Consider the following 18,791-nt stretch of genomic DNA (forward strand, 5'->3'; position numbering starts at 1 on the left):
AAGGCTGAGGATGCTGGGCCTGTTCAGCCTTGAGAAGAGGCAATTCAGATAGATCCTCTCTCTAAATATCTAAAGCATGGGTGACAAGAGGATGGAGCCAGGCACTTCTCGGCAGTGCCAAGCAATAGGACAAGAGGCAATGGGCAGAAAGTGATGCCCAGGAAGTTCCACCTGAACATGAGGAAGAACTTCTTTACTGTGTGGGTGACCATGCACTGGAACAGATTGCCCAGAGAGGTTGTGGAGTCTCCTTCACTGGAGAGACTCAAGTACTTTGTATTGTTTGGATGCAATCCTGTGCAATGTGCTCTAGGATGACTCTACTTCAGCAGGGAGGTTGGACCATTTGAACCAATGCGGTCACTTCCAACCTGACCCATTCTGTGTTTCCGTGATTCTGTGAGTCCACGTCACAATGGTTCACATGCAAATTTGTTTTGATTCTTCAAGAGTACTCGGCCTCCCCTCCAGTCCCTTATGACTTGAAGCTGTGGATTCCACAGGTTCTTATTGCTCACAACCATGTCATGCTCCCTGTGAGGGAGAAGCGGGCAAGTTGTCTTAACCTTTCCTTTAAGACCACTTAGAGAAGAACACTCCTCCAGGATTACTGAGCATCAATGACCTGGCTTGAGCAGTAGCTGCAACTTTGATCAGTGGCCAAGTATTTAAATGTTTTGAATAACAGACTGCTGAGCATATGCAATCAGTGCAATGCATCCAGAACACGAAAAGCATACTGTATGTGTTCTGGCCATCTGTGCAGCTCACAGGCAATTGCTGAAGTGAATACCAATGTGTCAGGCTAACTGTGTGTGCCTTGTACACAAGATACTCCCAGCTTACCTGAAAGCAACACTCAAAAAGCAGAAATGGAAGACATGCATCTCATAGAATGCTGGTGTTTACAAAGCCCTTGCCTCAGTTAGATTGCTCCTTACCAGCTATTGTTTCACCACCATAAGAAAGGGGCACACACTAAAGAATGCCATATAACCCAAGATGTACCTTCTGTGTAGTACATATGTCTATCCAGTCTTTTTGCTTCTCCTAAGTTAGTCAAAATGACTTAAATATTTTCTCCCTCAGAATCCTTTGTATTTTTCTAAATATTTTTTATAGATTCTTTCTGAAAGCACACACTCCAAAGATCTGCAGGAAGGTGAATTGTCATGGACTGAGATCTTGTTTTTCGGAACAGGCTACTGTCTTGTTCTCAGCAGTGTCATTTGGCTGCAGACTCTGACTACTAGGGCAACTCTTTCTGTGGTGTTGTGAAGAGCCTGAGAATAAGAAGACAGTACACTATTAATGTATCTTGAGGGTTGCGTTAGTTTCTGGATCGATTCAGAATGAAGCCTTCGGGTGTGATTGGACTTGATTTGTGTAACAATTCTTCTCTCCCCTCAGAGAGATTCCCTGCTAGACTCACATCCAGAGCAGGGCTGTAAATGTGGTGCATACATAGAGCTACCACAAGGCATGGGAGAGACAGGTAAGTATTCTCTTGAGACCAAGATGTGGGTACTCACTGCAGGCACTGTGATCAGTGGTAAGATGTTGGAACCACATATTCAAATGACAAAAACTAATTTATGGACAGATACATGAAAACAAATTCTTTAAAATAGTATGGCATACATGAAAAAAGACTTATTTCTCATGTCACAACTCTTCCCTCCTCTGTGATAGAAATTTTTTTGTCAGCTATGACCTTTGCTGATCAGCATAATTTTATAAAATAAGAAGGCTTTACCCACAAATTCTGTATAAGAAATGAATGTAGTCTGCAAAATAAAATTACTCTAAAATTTCATGCTGCTTGCTTACCAAAACCTTACTGTCTTGAAGCTGTTTGGGGTTCTCAGCCCAGAGCATTACTGGAATGGAAGTCACATGTGTGGGACTCATGTGTCCATGCTGTTCACTTTGTACTTTTAAAAAGAAAAAGCAAAAAGAAGACTACCTAGCTGTGCCTTTAGTTTTTTGCTACTGCTCCTCATTGTCCATGACTCCTCAGATGTAAAATCATAAAACCACAAAATGGCCCTCTCTGAAGAGACCCTGGAAAACCATCTGGTCTAATCTTCCATGGAAAAGGGAGCTTATTTGGGATTATTTAGCATCCTCTGTAGTCATGTCTTGAAAATCTCCAGTGATGAGGACTTCACCACATCCCTAGGGAAGTTGTTCCAGTGATCGACTATTGTCAGTATAAAAAATGTCCATATTATATCAAGATGAAACCTCTTTTAAGGTAACTTGCACCCATGCTCCTTGTCTACTCCACGTGGCTTCTTGTGACGACAGAGCCTCTGTCATCTATGAAGCTGCCCTTTAAGTACTTGAAACTGTGATATAACCTTCCTGAGCCTCTTCTTCTCTAGGCTGAAAAGACATTACTGATCTCGCATTTAGTAACTATGCCAAAACATGCAGTCACAAGGCTCTTGGCTGTCACTGACTTGCACAGAGTAGGACAGCATTTGTCCACAGCTTTGAAAATCTCTTCCACCTTTTAAACAACGATATAAACATCTTGGGCAACACAGCATCCCGGCTGTCTGATTTTCACATGTTCAATCTTACCTTTACAGGCAGTTTTTTCCTTCCTAATTACTCATATTACTTCTTTTCTGAAGAAAATTTTCAAATAAAAATACCATGGCAGCAATTTTTACCATTTATTTAATTTCCCGCACTACTTTATTCTTTTAATATATCTAGTTTCTCCCCAGTAATTCTTTCACTGCCGATGTATTTGTAAAAGACTGTCTCTTTCCCATTGACCTTTACGGTTAGCCTCAACATATTTTGATTTTTTGCTGCCTTTATCTTATCCTAAATACCAATAATATGCATATTATTACCTGTACATCCAGATAGCATTATTACCATTACAAGTCAATGAATGCTTTCACCTTAGATAATAGTTTTTGCTGGGGAGCAAATTCAAAGTTAAATGCATAAATTATTTTGCTTGAATCCTCAGCAGGTACTGAGTCACAACCCATTAATCTTTTCATATACTTCTCAGCACGAAACATTACTATCCCAATATAATGAGTATATAAAAGTAAGTATAGTGATGTTAAATATTAAAATTTAAAACCAGCAGATAATCAGAATTTTAGAGAGTATTCAGAGACTGTTATGTATTGCTAGATAGAACTAAGATCAGTTCAATACATATACACGGAATCTTACCATTGATATGAGATAATGCATTTTCAACTATCAATACTATCCCATAAGATCTAAATTAAAAATGCAAAAATAATTCATGCTCGTGATAAACTAGATTTATATTGATATAATTTCATTTGCAGCACCAAGGATACACCTAGGATAAACCTAGAATAATGCAGTATTATGTTGTTCCTTTTACTAGCAATGGATGTAACTATATAGCCACTGGTTTGCTGGTAGGAAACAGAACAATGTAAAAATCATATCCAGAAAGATGATTTAATGCTACAAAGCATAATGACTATCTTGTAAAATCTCATGACAGCCTTTGCTGCACTTTTCATAGAATCAAAGTCCAGTGTGGGTCAACAGACCCTATTCTATAAAATATTGTTGGATAATTCAGGTTAGCTACAGTTGAAAAAAATAAATTTATATACCGTGAAGTGTTTATGAATTTACAAACCTTAGTAAAAACATTCTTTAATTATGTCTATAAAAAATCAACCTCTGTCACTATACAAAACTGGAACATAAATCTGTCTACAGTTGGTGTGCAGCAGCAGAATCATTGGAAAACATGCTCTGGAACTAGAGGTTGCCAGTTACCCTTATGGTATTGAAATATACTAAACTTGTGAAAAACAGGAAATTGGGTCTGGTCTTCTCTAATTTTATCTCTGGATTGAACTTACAGTAAATAGATATAATATCGACATAAGCAAGGAGTTCCAGTTGCTTGGAGCTGTTTCGTAACAATCCAAAGATCAGGGTTATTCCAACAACTGTAAGAAGCTTAGCAGTTACAGCAGTCAGTTTTCAAAGACAACCGGAGATCCTTAAAGGAAAGCTCTATCCCTTTTCCATGAGAAAATGAGTCAATCACTTAAATTTATTTCCTAATGTTCATTAGTTTTTCAATTATAGTAGAAAAGGCTATAACAAATAAAATGAGGACTAAACTCTAACAAGGGAAAACAATACTTTTAGTTAAGATAAATTTCTGCTTGAGGCCTTTCATCTTCTTTGTAAGCTCTTGTTGTGCAGGAAAATGGAAGTTGAGTTCCAGTTCAATAAGTTTTCTTCAATTATGTCTGGATTGTCATTAAACTCATATTAAAAGATTCAATATAGCAACATAAGGCTTTAGATCAAGCCTACATTAAGGAATGAAAGACTGCTTTTTTCTCTCACATAATTTGCTGGAGTTATCTCTCTCCTATGATTTAGGGATATATATATATGTAGCCTTTGGAACACACATTTGTCCTCCCACGTGGCACTCCTGAATGACCCAGCTTCTCTATAAGCTTTATGAAAGCCACTCTGCAGGAACCATGTTTATTGGAGCAGTATGAAAATTGAACTTACATTTGAATATAGATGAACATCCCTAGAAGAGTGTGCAAGGAAAATAAGTTTATCTTATCTATTGTGGGTTTAGGAAAAGAGAAGCAAACACACCACAGATATTTCTTATCCTACTCTTGCAGCCTCTAACAACTGAGACCATGTTAAGCCTTTCTGCAGAACAGGGGAAAAAAATCTTTCATTAATTTCACCAGAATGTACTTTAACTACATCTAAAAATCAAATTTAATTGAGATGCAGAGAAAATTACAAGGTAATTCAGGTCATCTTGAGAAGTACCCATAAGATAGGTTAAATACCTTGGATGCTTTGGAATTGCTCTTTCCATTAGCTGTAAAAGCTTAGGCAATCTAGACATCTAAAGTCAGGTGAAATGAATCACAACAAAAATAACAAACTCTGGAAAATTGTAAAATTTTGTTCATGAAAGCAAAGTGTTCCTACTGAGAAAAAATAGCAAGACATTGTATTAAAAATGTATGGTTTGCTAAGTTTTTTTTTTTCCTAATAATTAAATTCTTGTTTTAACAATCTGTGAACATATGACTTTAATGAAGTGGCATATTAAATTAGGATGGATGAGTAACTCACGAAACATACTCAGCAGGTGTCACCATTTTGCTGTATGAATCATTTGCAACTTTTTAAAGATATAAACTATCAGAAATCATTACACACACAAAAAAATTAGAATATGATTCTTTCTATCATTTGCAGGAGTTTCAGCAAGTTTCTGAGTTATTTTGCATAGATTAGGTAGGTCTCATGGAATATTTCTGTTCTCTGATGAGATGAATCCTGATGAGGTCTGATGTGTTAAAATACCTGAATATGAATTGGAAATGCACTTCTTGCTTGATTTATAAGAAACAGGCAATTGATAGAAACATGTCTGAAAGCATTTGTTAAAATAGACATAAGATTCAAAGCACTCCTGCTTTCGAATTTGTTTCCATGAGCTGGGCTGAAGCTATTTTTCCTTACATACCCCACAAAAAAGTAACAAAAATAGAAATAAGCTATGGTCCAGAACAGATATAGGATCATAAGAAGACACTCGGCTTGGCCTACAGGTGCTGCAGAGTAAATACTGTCTGATCACTGCTTTTATTCTCCCTTTTTGCCTCCATACCTTTTGAATTCTTTACTGTCTACAGCTAGCTGCTGACCAGCCAGTGGCTGGGGCATCTCTCTGGGAAACTCATGCCTCCAGCCTCCTCTCCCCAGACCAATGCTGTCACCACAGCAGTTTGGCATTAGAAGAGCTTTTTGACTTCTGTCTCCATCAGAGAAGCTGAAGCCTTGTCATCAACTCCATAGATGGGTGGCTGCAGGTGTGGTGAAGAGCCTGGGTCAGCCCCATGTCAGGTGTGCTCCTGTCCTTACTCTTTGCTGTTGGTAGGCTCATGGTGGCCATACACAAGTGAACCACATTTTGGAGGTGCCTATTTCTCTCTGTTAATTATTTGACTAAAACAGCTTTAAACCACTGTGCTCTGCTAGATCCTGCTATTTATGGGGATTATGGTTCTTAACAAGTCACTCCAGTCTGACTACATAATCATAATTACAGATTATGACTGCGTTGACAGCTTCAGCATTGAATTTTTTATTTCAGTTCTACAATGGAATACCTTCCTGAGAAGTCACATCCTAAGAAAGTCTTCAGTTAAAAAAATCCATGAGAGGTAGACAAAAGCCAGCAAGACACAGAGAAGAGAGATACAATACCAAGAATATGGATGCTCCTCAGCAAACCTCTCTCTGCCTGGCGTTATCTTTCCCTCACTTACAGAAAGCCAAACCTCTTTATCTGTGGCAGTAAATCAAAATTAAATTCAATGGAATATTTTGCGTACGTTAGATGTGAGACTATTCTATTTTCTTATATCACTTCTATTTTCTTATAGCTTTTTCTTTGGCCAACAAATCCTAATTCATTTTAAAGTGGAATTTAATTTTGAGATTAAAATAACCAAAATTTTTATGCTAATACAAAATGGTACATACAAACTTAAGTAGGACTGTAATTAATTAGTTCTATATACCACATGGTTACATAAGTTTATTAAGTGCAGAAACTGACTGAAAACAGTTAATTTGTTTTTAGAATTTTTTTATACTCATTTAGCTTCTGCCTATTCATCTATGTTTTAGCTATATTTTCTGCAAGATTTCTACCTTCTTCAGGCAAAATGAAAATCAATATTAGACATTAATTAATAACTGTATATATAGCATAAGGCTCATGAAATAACATAAGGAGCTAATATAAAAATCATTTAACACATATAAAAAAACCTTTTCTATATTAAATCACGCATTTCAGAAATATTTCACTTGAAAATTGGACAGACAGCTGCTTTTAAATATCTACCAACAAAAATATCCTTATTGTTCTACCATTTTAAATTCTCTTATGAGTTGTAACTCAAAACAAGAGCACACAAATAAAGATCATAATGAGCACTTAGTAGAATTTGAAATGGCCTTTGAAAATAAAATAAAATAAAACCTACTGTTTGAAATCATGATTGTTTCAACATTTTTATATTTTTACCTGTCATTCAACTGGTAGTCAAGTTGAAATGATCTGATTTTCTACGTGAGCCTCACTTTTAGGGAAATGAGCACCAAGATGTGAAAGTTAAGCTTTGCTTTATACATAGCGACTTCTGTCAAGACAGAACATATTACACTTCAATTTGTGCTATCCTGGAAAGCTCTTTGCCCAGAAAAAGGGAAACCTTTTTCTGATTTTTCAGATAATTTTTCTAGTTCTTTCTCTAAGTGACTTCAATTGTTTTCTCATGCAAAATATCCATAGGCAGGAAGTTGCATGCAAATGCTAAAAGTGCACAGCTGTAATGCTATTATAATCCCCATCAGTGCTCTGTTCATGCATGTTGACAATGCTATGTGGAGCAGAGATCATTACTGACCTTCTAGAAAGCAGGCAAAGGCACAAACAGGAAGAAAATTAGCAGGCCTGTCTGCTGCTGTCCAAAGCACTTGTGATAGCAGCAGAGAAACCTGCCTCCATGCTCACATCAGACGTCTGAACAAGGGAGGAAGAAAGCATGATGCTCCACCAGAATCAGACAGTCCTGGGGAAAAGAGAGCCAAAAATACATGCAGAAAGCCCAGCCACCTCAATGAACACACTTTGCAAAACGGCTGCGATTAGTTGAGGTCATGAGGAGAGGTTGGAAAATGGTTAAGAAAGTGGAAAGCTGTGTCAATCATACTTGACTGGTTACAGCAGTACTGAAGCTTTCTGTTCATCATCTTACTCAGGATCCCTTGGATTTCTTCAAGACTACAAACTGTCCTCCCAGCACTTTGCTTTCTCAGGTAACTGGCATAGCATTCCTAGCAATGTGTCCGTACTTCGCAACCTCCTCAAGTGGGGGATCAAGTCACAGGTGCTCTTTTTTTTCTGTGCTGGTTTGCCTTGTAGTCCATTCACATAGATCTTCCTCCAGTTCTGAGTGGCATCAAAAAATCAGTATTTTTTCCTCAACTGGGTCTCCATAGCAGCAATACCAGGCTTTTCAATCAGCTGGTGCTGCTCTGGATGCTGATGGCCCTGATCTAAACATGATCAGTCGTGGGATGGGCAGGAAACCTAGAGAAAGGGTAGCACAGAGGTGGGCCATTGAAGAAACAAGAAAGAACAAGGGTTGTGGGCAAAATATTTAATCAGAAATATCTCCTGCTAACTTCAGAATGAGGATTCACAGCACATATGGAGCTTTTTTTTGATAAAAGCTCAAACGACTTTGCCAAAGAGGAGAGGGAATGCAAAGAGTTTAATTACTGTTTCCCAGCACAATAGGTAGAAAAGTTGGGCCAATGTTTAGGTCTTCTGAATTGCTGTTCACTGGTCACAGCAGATTGCACTAGCAATGGCAAAGAAAAGAGATATATACTAATTGATCCTTAAAAGGAATTTATCCCCAGGAGCTAATTTCACTACCTTTAAAGTAAGGGTAATAACAACTGCTGCTCAGTTCTGACATATGTAACAGCATTACACTTAAGAGAGATCTATTTTTCTGGTATTATCATGTTAAATGGTGTGTGGTCATTGGTAAACAGATGTAAAATTTCCAGGCTTTCAGTTGGAAAGGGAAAATGGAGAAATAAAAGATGAAGTTAAGTGAATAGGATATTTAACTCCTGTGCCCTTATTTCTGAAGCGACGTAAATGGAAGATATATTTAAACTTTTCAAATCAGGACATTCCATTAACTGGAAAAAACAGTGAGTGTGAGGAATCCATTATATGGTGATATAAAGTTTAGTACCAGACAGCACTTACAACACAAAAGAAAGTAAAAAAAAAAATCACTTAACATATGTTCTCAGTGTAAGCCATGTGACTAAAGGGGAAAAAATGGGGACATATGTTAACTGCCTTTTGAATATGGTAAAAGTAAGCTCAAGTAACTCAGGACTGAGACGGTGAGAAGTCCCATGAGAATCCAAGAGTTTTAATTCCTTGTTTCACCCCTTTTCCCACTGCGTTTAGCTCAAGTGCACCATACATGTGAACTCTAGGGGAGTTTCTTTAGTGGAGGTATAATTTAGTATAATGACTCTAAATGATATTTTATACCACCAAAATGAGTAAGTCCAAAAGAGGGAAAAGCTGAAAACCTGAAGTTTTCATAGGAAGTAGGCTGCAATTTGTAAATATTTTTGTTGAAAGAAATACCATGTTAATTCAATAAACAAATTGCACCAGAAATGCTCTGACTTTGTGGCATCATTTTTTCCCCAACAGAGATATCCTCAGCAAAGGACAATTCCATCCAGCATGTGGAACTCAGATGCTGGAATTTATATATAGACTATATCAGCTTGTTTTCATGACAGAAAATGAAAGCAGAGCAAGCCATTGTATGTGGTATTGTAAGAACAACTGAATGAACATGGCTGTGGGAGGCCTCTTTGAGGGCTTAGTAGGGTTTCACCAGCTGTACCTGCTTTCTAGTTTTGCAAGAAACATATGTGAATATGTTTCAGCATATGCAGAGGCATCCAAAGAATATCTCTTGCATACGGACCAACACACTAGGAACAGCAAATAGGCTTTACCCTGCATGGAACTTTTATCCCCTCTTCTTCACTCCTTGGATGAATAGATGTATTTTTAGATCATAATGCCAAGTGCTTCCATTGAGGAAAGAAAACGATTAAGTGAAAAACTAGACAGCCTATCCATACTTAGCATTTTTTCTGTGTTAAGAAACACTCTACTTCATCAAGCAGATGCAGTGAAGGTAATACGGAAACAATTCATTCTTCATTATTCCCTTAAAAGGTTTTGTGAGCAAAGTGAAAATAAACTGCAAGAAAATAAGTCCAGGTTTGTCTAAAGAAACTGCATGAGAACATTGGTGTCTTCTATGGAAAGTGTTGTACTTTTCTAACTGCTTTGATCAGTAAAAAACCCAAACCCTCCTATTACTTGCTAATTAAAGGGTAGTAGAAAAAAATGTCTAAGGCATCTGAAGAGTCTATGTCCCAAAAACCTTCCAAATGAAAATAACTTGTGACCTCATGAAACAAATACTAGGATAAATGTGTTCTGTGCTGCTGGCTTGCACTTTAAGCAGCTGCTCTTGAGTCTGTGGACTACACAGACTGTCATAAAGATATGACATATATAGCTTATTCACAAAAAAAAGAGCTTTTTACTACTCTCCATTAATGCTATATAAATAGAATTTGTAGTGAGAAAGTCAAGTGCTCACCCCCACATTTAAAAAACACAGTGTATTAGTGGAGCTACTAAATACTTTTTCTTCAGTGTTTATGTTGATATTTTTAGAAAACAAGATTGACTGTATAGTTTGCTGCAAAATTTCCATATAACCAGATGCTCTTTTGAGACCAGAGTCCTGCTGACTGGCACAAGAAGCATCTGGCCAGCTGTCAGGATTGATTTGGCTCAGTAGAAACTGGCAGCAATAACAGAATGGAGGAAGGCTGCAATTACACTAGACAGTAACCCCTCCAATTCCAATAGTTGTTAGCATAACAAAATACCCTTGACATCTGGTAAAAAAAGAGTGGATATAATGCTTGGTTCCTGCATTAGTGAAAAAAGATTTCATATAGTTGCACCCGCACTGCCTTGTCAGCACCCTAAAAAAATCATGCAGGAGTTAAAAGTGGAAACCTGAGAAGAAGGATATTGAGAGAGAAAGAAAAACAACCTGAGCTTCCTCCCTAATCCTTCTCACTAGCTGCTTCATGCATAAGCCTTCACACGTTTTATTCTGTGTGTATTAATGACTCAGATTTGCAGTGTCTTTGTAAAACATTATTTTGGAACTTTTTGGACTTTGCTTAAAGTACTTGAATCCTCACAGGACAGAAACCCCACGTTTTAAAGAGAAATAGGCTGGAAGGATTCTTTCTACAGCCTTCCGTGAGAGCTGGCACCAGCTGCAGTCAGCTGGCACATGGTGACTCCACAGCAGTAGGTATGTGTCACTTGTTTGATGTCAGCTCACACTGACATCAACCAGACTGCAAGCTAAGAAGATACAAAGGGGAGAGGGGAAAGAAGAATATATCCATAAGACCTTCTTCTGCCATCTTATTCAGCTTCTTCTGTTTGTACTTGAAGGCCATTCTGTTCTCCGGTATTGAGAACACTTGTATAAACATATGGTTATTTCATCTGTAAAACTGCAAGATGTTGAGAGGATTTTAAATAACAGAGCTGCTGAAGACAGCAAAAAAAAATGTAAAATACCACCATATTGTCTTTCAGAAATATAGGTCCACCACGAAAGCTAAAGTGAACTATTTAATACTTAACTGAAACTTAAGGTTTCAGTCTGTTGCAGAGCCAATAGCAGTATAATAACCTCATTGAGAGCATGTACTAAAGTGCAAGAGACTGTAAACTTCCTCTTGTCTCACAGGAAGGGAGTACTACTCTTTCAGGGGAAATACTCTTTTTTTTTTTTTCCTGAGGTAACTGAGTAACGTGGAGGTTGTTAAATTCCTTATAGAACAAACAAAATTGTAAAACTCATGGAAAACTTAGATAAATATGTGTCTTGGGGTGACTTTATGATGTGTATCCCCTATCGCCGCTCTATGCTCAGACACTATTCCTGTGCCTTTCTGTGTCTTTAAAACTGTGTGTGAGAGAAAGAAAAAAAAAGCCAAACTTTTCAAAGCAGAGTGTGCTCCAAGGTAAGTCTATCTCTTCTGTGTGCTTCTGCGGTGGCAAGAGTGGAGGAAGCACCCTTTCCTGATTTTCAGCCAGCTTTTGGCTCTGTTTCTCTGGAGAGAGGTGGAGAGTTAAACCTTTTTTTCCCTGTGACTTTGGCTTCTTCTTCTCTTCTGGAACTGTTCGGAACACACCAGGAGACCCTACACTGTTGGCCCAGAGGTGGGGCCAGTGCCAACCCAGCCCCAAAGAGAGGAAGCGAGAGACCACACCCGCAGAAAGGACTCTGAAAATTTACCACGTTCTCTCCACAGTGAGAGGTTTTATTATTTGGCATTATTCTTTTGCCATTGTGCATTGTCTCTGTTAAATAAATAGGTTTTTTTCCTTTCATTTTCCTCAGAGGAAAATTCTTTCCGAACCTGGTGGGGGAAGGGCAGCTGAAACCTGCCTTCTTTCAGAGGACATTCATTTTGGACGTTCCTCTGAATTTGTCTCAAACCAGGACAACATGAAACTTGGGTAAAGGATCAGATTTTCACCTCTAAAGAGCAAATTTATATCTTAAAAAAAAAAAAAATAGATAGCTTTCAAACCATAGATATTTTATGGTAGAACTATTTCCCTACTGCTGTGTGTGTGGACTGTTTCACTTTAATAGATGTATCTCTGTTATGCAAACAAGCACATATTCCCATACATCTCCACTGAATGTGTAACTAGCACACTAGTATTTTTCTTGGCTGCTGATTGAATATTTCTTTTCATTAGAATATCCTGGACTGTTCTAAACACTCTTCCTTTACACATATAGATGCATCACTCTTTGACAGTCATGCTGGAACAACTGCTTAAAAAGTCATCAAGAAAGGCGGTGAACCAGCCTGTATCCCTGAGGTCTTGTTAATGGAGACAGTGTGCTTTGCTGGTTCTACTGCCATTGTCATAAAGACTTGGTGTTTTCCATGGCTAAGCATGCAAGGGGTTAGATACTACTCAAAGCCTCATTACTTTTATTTATTAGTACTAAAAAGCCAAAGAAAAATTATACCTGTCTTTTTTCATGTTGTCTCTTACTATGCTTGTTTACTTTAGCTGCTAAAATGCTCATGGCAGGAAGCTATCATTGAATTATTTTCCAAGGCAGAGCACACTGAAAGTTTGGATTGACTCTGCTATGTATCATAACTCATGTGGAAACCACAAAGGCTTCTCCAGACTAATAAGAATTAATATTATCTTGAATGAATGGGATTTCTGAGTGTTCTCAAAAAAAAAAATTTACATGCTTAGATTACAAAAGACTGAATTTTTGTTAACTCTCACAGAATTAAAAAAAAGGTTAAGGTTGGAGGTGACCTCTGGAGGTCATCTGGACCAATCCTTCTGCTCAAGCTGGGCTACCAAGAAATGGTTGCCCACGAGGCTTTTGAAGATCTCCAAAAATGGAGAATGCACAACCTATGTGGGAAAGATGTGGAAGTGATTGATCAATCACCCTCACAATCAAAATTTTTTCCTGATGTTCGGAGGGAATCTCCTGTGTTTCTGTTTCTGCCCATTGACTCTGGTCCTGTCACTGGGCACCACTGAAGAAAGCCCGTCTCTGTTCTTTTGACACCCTCCCTTCAGGTTCTTGTATACATTGATGACATTTTCCCTAAGCCTTCTCCAGGCTGAGCAGTCTAGCCATCTCTGACTTTCCTCACAAATGAGATGCTCCTGACCTTGAATCACCTTTGTAGCCCTTCACTGCAATCTCTCCAGTATGTCCATGTCTTGTGTAACATATAGCTTGTATGAAAAGTTCAGCAAATTTTTGGTATGTAGTCATATTTTTAATATTAAAAGTGTTACAAAAATGTTATATATGAATGTTAAAAATCTGAATAAATTACTTGGAGATTAACAGAAAAACAAGCATCGATCAAAATTACATAGCAGCTAGATGTTCTGTAATCTGCTTTTGGTCTCAGGTTTTACAGAAAAAAGACGATGTTTGAGAGGACAGAATATTATGTCCTATTTTTTCTAGAATGGATTCTATTAAGCAAAGAATAAAGTGTCTGTTTTCACCCTCTTAATAGATTTAAACCATTGGATCAATAGTAAGGGATAAACTAAACCACTTAAGAAGGTATTGCATTAATAAAATCCTTTGCACCTGTCTCTGTAAAAGAGGATAAACAGACCAGAGTTTCAGGGGGTGATTAAGAGAGCATCAGGTTGCAGTGAAAGGCTTAAAGGGGACAAATTAGCCTTTGCTGTACATGGAGATAAGGCACAGGGCTGCAAGACTGAGCTACACATTACAAGCGTTTACAGGCAGATTAAAAGGTTTTGGGTTTTTTAAAGATTCCAGGGGGATATCACATGACAAAATATCTTGAGGCTGTTTATATAACTAATAAAAAAGATGGTAAACTACTGTGCTGGAGCTACCCTTAAGGGCTGCTTGTTGATCTTATTTATTGCAGCCAGAATTATACTTGATTCATAGCTGTTCTTGTATTCATTCTGTAGAAAGCCTTCTGGGACATGTGGGGAAAATGTGAGGATTCAGTATGATTTTATTTCATTTTAATATTAAAATGTACTAGTTGTAATACTTTTATGAGCTTGTTAGTTTATAAATACAATCTAGCCACAGTCACCGAATCCCCTATGCTCATGCCCTTCACATTCTTATTCATTCTCAGATGGCTGCTGTCTTCAAACTTTCACAAAGCTGTGGGCCAAGATCTTTTATCACCTAGTCTCACTTCTTAGAGATGGATACACACAGAATTTTACCCCTATGTTGTCACAACTGACTTTCTGGGGTTATAACAAGCAAGCACTGAAGGAGATCTGGCTTAATATGTATATCACAAAAATTTATTTGGTAAACTACAGAGTAACAGGTGTTTGTAAATATTTGAAGATGGTTCTAAAAGAGAATGAGAAAATGGCAGTAAATGGCCAGTTTTCATTGTGGGTGGAGGACACCAATGATATTCCATAAGACTTTGTGTTAGCCCACATATCATTCAAGATACTCATAAATGACCTAGAAAATAGGTGAAAAGTGAAGTGAAAATATTTCTGATGTTACTAAGCCATTTGAAATAGCAAAGACCAGGGTCAACTATGAAGAATCCACCGAAGAATCTTAGAGGATTAGGGAAGAAAATAGCTAGTGAAATGCGGCCAGTGTAGGTTAATATAAAGTGTTGTTCATGGCAAAGAACCACCTTTCCTTTTGAGTCCATTTCTATCAATTGAAGAAATTATCTTGAAGTTATACCAGAGAAGTTGTTAAGATACTAGGTGAATCTCAGTAACAATAATTTCTTAGTTCTTAGAAATGAAGCATAGAGTAAAACAGAGAATGTTATTATAAAGCTGCATAAAGCTTTTTTTCTTACTCTATGTACTGAAGCACCCAGAAAAAAAAATGATAGAGAGGAATTGGATAAGGTTAAGAGAAGGACAACAAAGAATATGAGAGGTATGAAACAGTGTCTTTACAAGGAATAAATAAGTAGTCAGGGACTCTTCTGCTTGAAGAAGAAATGACTGAGGGGGAAATGATAGAGCATGTAGAGAACTGATCTATTGTTCTCTGCCCCTTGACAGCAAAGGCACTAGTAGGCATCAAATGAAGCTGTCAGCTGTCAGGTTCAAAACATGGTTACAGATAGAGTGTGCATCACCTTGACACCGAGTATTGTGGATGATAAAAATGTAAATAGGCTTGTAGGAAGACTAGACAAATTCATGTCAGAAAAATCCATACAAACTTTTTCTGCCTCAGGAAGTCTTGTAGGCTTGAAGAAGTATTACCATATGCTGTTGGGTTTTTCCTCTGGATGTTTACTTTTAGTACATGCTGGAAAAAAGCTCCCATGCCAACTTAATCTTTGGTTAATCTTTTTTGATGTCCTAGTATCAATTGCCACTGTGATGCTAAAATCTACAAAACCTAACAAGACAGCTATGAAAAAAGAATGAAGGCAATGGAGGTATTTATTGAAAATGAAAGAATAAAACTCTTTTTTTTCTCTCTTTTGAACTGTCTTGAGTGAACTGTTTCACCTAGAGTGTTCTCCAAATCACTTTATACCTATAGGATTGCTTTAGGGATAAAGTTTTGCAGTTTAATATAGGTAATCACTCTAACCCAGCCAAATTTTCAGTCAAATACATTGTATAGTAGGCATTTGAGAAATAAATGATAACCTCATATTCAGGGGACAAAGGAATCAAACATCTTCTGACTTCAACTCTGGTTGACATGAAAGAGTACAATCATAGAAAAATAACTCAGTGGTAAGCAGCGGGCTTGAGGTTCAACCTGCCCTGCTAAGAGTGCAGATATTTACATGGGAGCTATACATGTCTAAACACCACTATAGTCAACAGAGACTCAAGGAATCCCTCCATGAGGAGTAAGGGAATGATTCAATGAGTGGGATATTCAGATACATAAGCCAAAGAATATCATGCCATTTGAAGTAACCAGAAGCATTTTCTCAGATAGGAACAGATACTATCCTAGACCAACAACAGAATTGTATTCTTCTGGGCTCACAGCTGGATGCTTAACAGCATGTGTGAAAGCATCTCAAATGTTTAAGCAACTTAAATACATCCTGTGTGTTTCCCTGAGGATAAAGTGGTCAGTCTCTACACTTCATCAGCAGTATGAATTATATTAAAATTATATAGAGCATAAATATATATATAGCATAAAATAGAATAAATGGAATAGTTCCAATTGGAAAGGGACCTACAAAAACCCCTTAGTTCAACTACCTGACCAATTCAGGGCTGACCAAGTTAAAGAATGCTATTAAGGGCATTGGGCAAATGCCTGTTAAACACTGGGGCATTGCCCACCCCTCTAGGATGCCTGATCCAGGGTTTGACCATTCCCACACATCCTGTCATCACATCCCAGAGAGGAGAGATCAGCTCCTCCCTCTCCACTGCCCCTCCCCAGGAAGCTGTAGAGAGCAAAGAGGTGGCCCCTCAGCCTCCATTTCTCCAAACTAGACAATCCCGAAGTCCTCAGCTACTCCTCACAGGACATGACTTCCAGTCCTTTCAGCGGAACTGCTGCCCTCCTCTCAATGCATTCAAGGACCCCAACATACTTCTTACATTGTGGGGCCCAGAACAGCACAGACTACTCGAGGTGAGGCTGCACCAATGCTGGATACAGAGGGATAATCCCCTCTTTTAATAGGCTGATGATGCTGCTTTTGATGCACACCAGGATGGGATTTGCCCTCCTGGCTGCCAGGACACACGGCTGACTCACACTGATCCTGCTGCCAACCAGCAACCCCAGACCCCTTTCTGCAGGGCTGCTCTCCAGCCTCTGTTCTCCCAGTTTATTCTTGTTCCCAGCATTACTCTGTCCTAGGTACAGAATCCAGCATATGGACTTGTTAAATTTCATCCCATTAGTCATAGCCCAATGCTCCAATGTATCCAGATCGCTCTGCAAAACCTTTTGTCCCTCAAGAGTGTCAACAGCACCTTCCTGTTTGATATTGTCAGCAAATTTGCTAATGACATGTTCAGATCCTTCATCCAGATTGTTGATTGAAGAGGACTAGCCCCAGGACTGAGCTCTGAGGAATGCCACTGGCATTTGGTCACCAGCCAGATGCAGCTCCATTCACTACAACTCTTCGGACTCTGCCCTTCAGCCAGTCCTTCACACATCAGTTACAGTATTAGTAACATGTAAAAATTTGCAAAAGGATATAAAAATAAACCCATAAAAACTTTAATTCTAAATATCTACAGTGCACTTACAGTTGACACAAAATCCCACTGTGATAACATAAAATGTATTTTCATATTTCAAAATTCATTGTAAATACTTTAAATATACTTAGAAGCAATATGTAATGAAAATAGCATTTTCTGAAAGTGAATTAAGGATAGTTGTGGTAGTTACTGGCAGGTTATAATAAACCTTAACACATTCAAAATGAAATAAAGAGATATAAAAGCCATCTTATAATTCAGCAAGCCATTTATAATGAAATATGCATCTTTTAAATAAAGAGAATGCATTAGCAGTAGTTAATATGTTAAAATTATTCCTTTCTCTAAACCTGTTGTAAATTATGCTTGCTTATAAATATATTAATTTTTCCTAAGTCATTGACAGACAATCCTTTAATACACTTTGAGATATCTATTTCTTATTTAACCCTTTTATCTTCTGCAGTTAAGTCAGTACTGTTTCTTGTATAACATTTTAAAATGGCAAAATTGTTTGAAATTAATACTCCTTATTTTGGAAATCTTAAATATGAAACTTAGAACACATTTTTTAATTATTTGTAACAAGGAAGATAGTGCAGTTGTACTTTGAAAACTAATAATTTTTCCGTCATCATTTTCATGGTATGAGTCCAATTTTCCATTTCTGAAGGATACATATAATGTTGTTAAATTTTGAGATTCTGATGTCAAGATGCTCTGGCATACTTCCTTCTGACTCCGTATAAAAACTCATAATGTTTGCAATGTTCTTTATTTGAACATACAGTCTTCACTTGCAAAAGTAATAAACCAATAACATTTATAAAACTGCCTTGAGAACCTTGGAAAATGATATGGAAATCTGGAATATGTCACTTTATATTAGGTGACTTTGCTGAATATACCCACAAGTTCCTGTCTCTTTTTATGGCACATTATAATTTATGGCTTTTACACTTTGTTATAGATATTGTATATTAGTAGGACTGGAAAAGTCTTTTGTGGATTCAGGTGGATGCAGAATTTCAGGAATGGGATGCTGTGAAAGTGCTTCAGGACTATATTTCTGTGATAGGATTGCCTGCCATGGGCGATAGATAGATCTTTGTTCTGCCCAAGCCCTTGAAGTGTTCAAATGCTGTTTGTGAGGCCCCACTTACAAGGCTCTGCAGAGACGCTTGTCTGACGGCAGCTTTTGCCACTGGTTGACAAGAGCATGTCAGAATTAAGAGCGAGTGTGGTGGCCTGTTCCCTCCCTAGCCTTGGC

General features: G+C 37.8%; 1 protein-coding gene across 2 annotated transcripts in view; it reads right to left on the reverse strand.

Moving 5' to 3' along the window:
* Positions 1-18,791, reverse strand: part of GPC5 (glypican 5) — a 601,007-nt gene that overhangs the window by 96,161 nt on the left and 486,055 nt on the right. The gene's annotated exons all lie outside the window — the stretch shown is intronic.

The sequence above is a fragment of the Corvus brachyrhynchos genome, unplaced genomic scaffold (assembly GCF_000691975.1).
Source record: "Corvus brachyrhynchos isolate BGI_N302 unplaced genomic scaffold, ASM69197v1 scaffold12, whole genome shotgun sequence".
Taxonomy (NCBI): Eukaryota; Metazoa; Chordata; class Aves; order Passeriformes; family Corvidae; genus Corvus; species Corvus brachyrhynchos.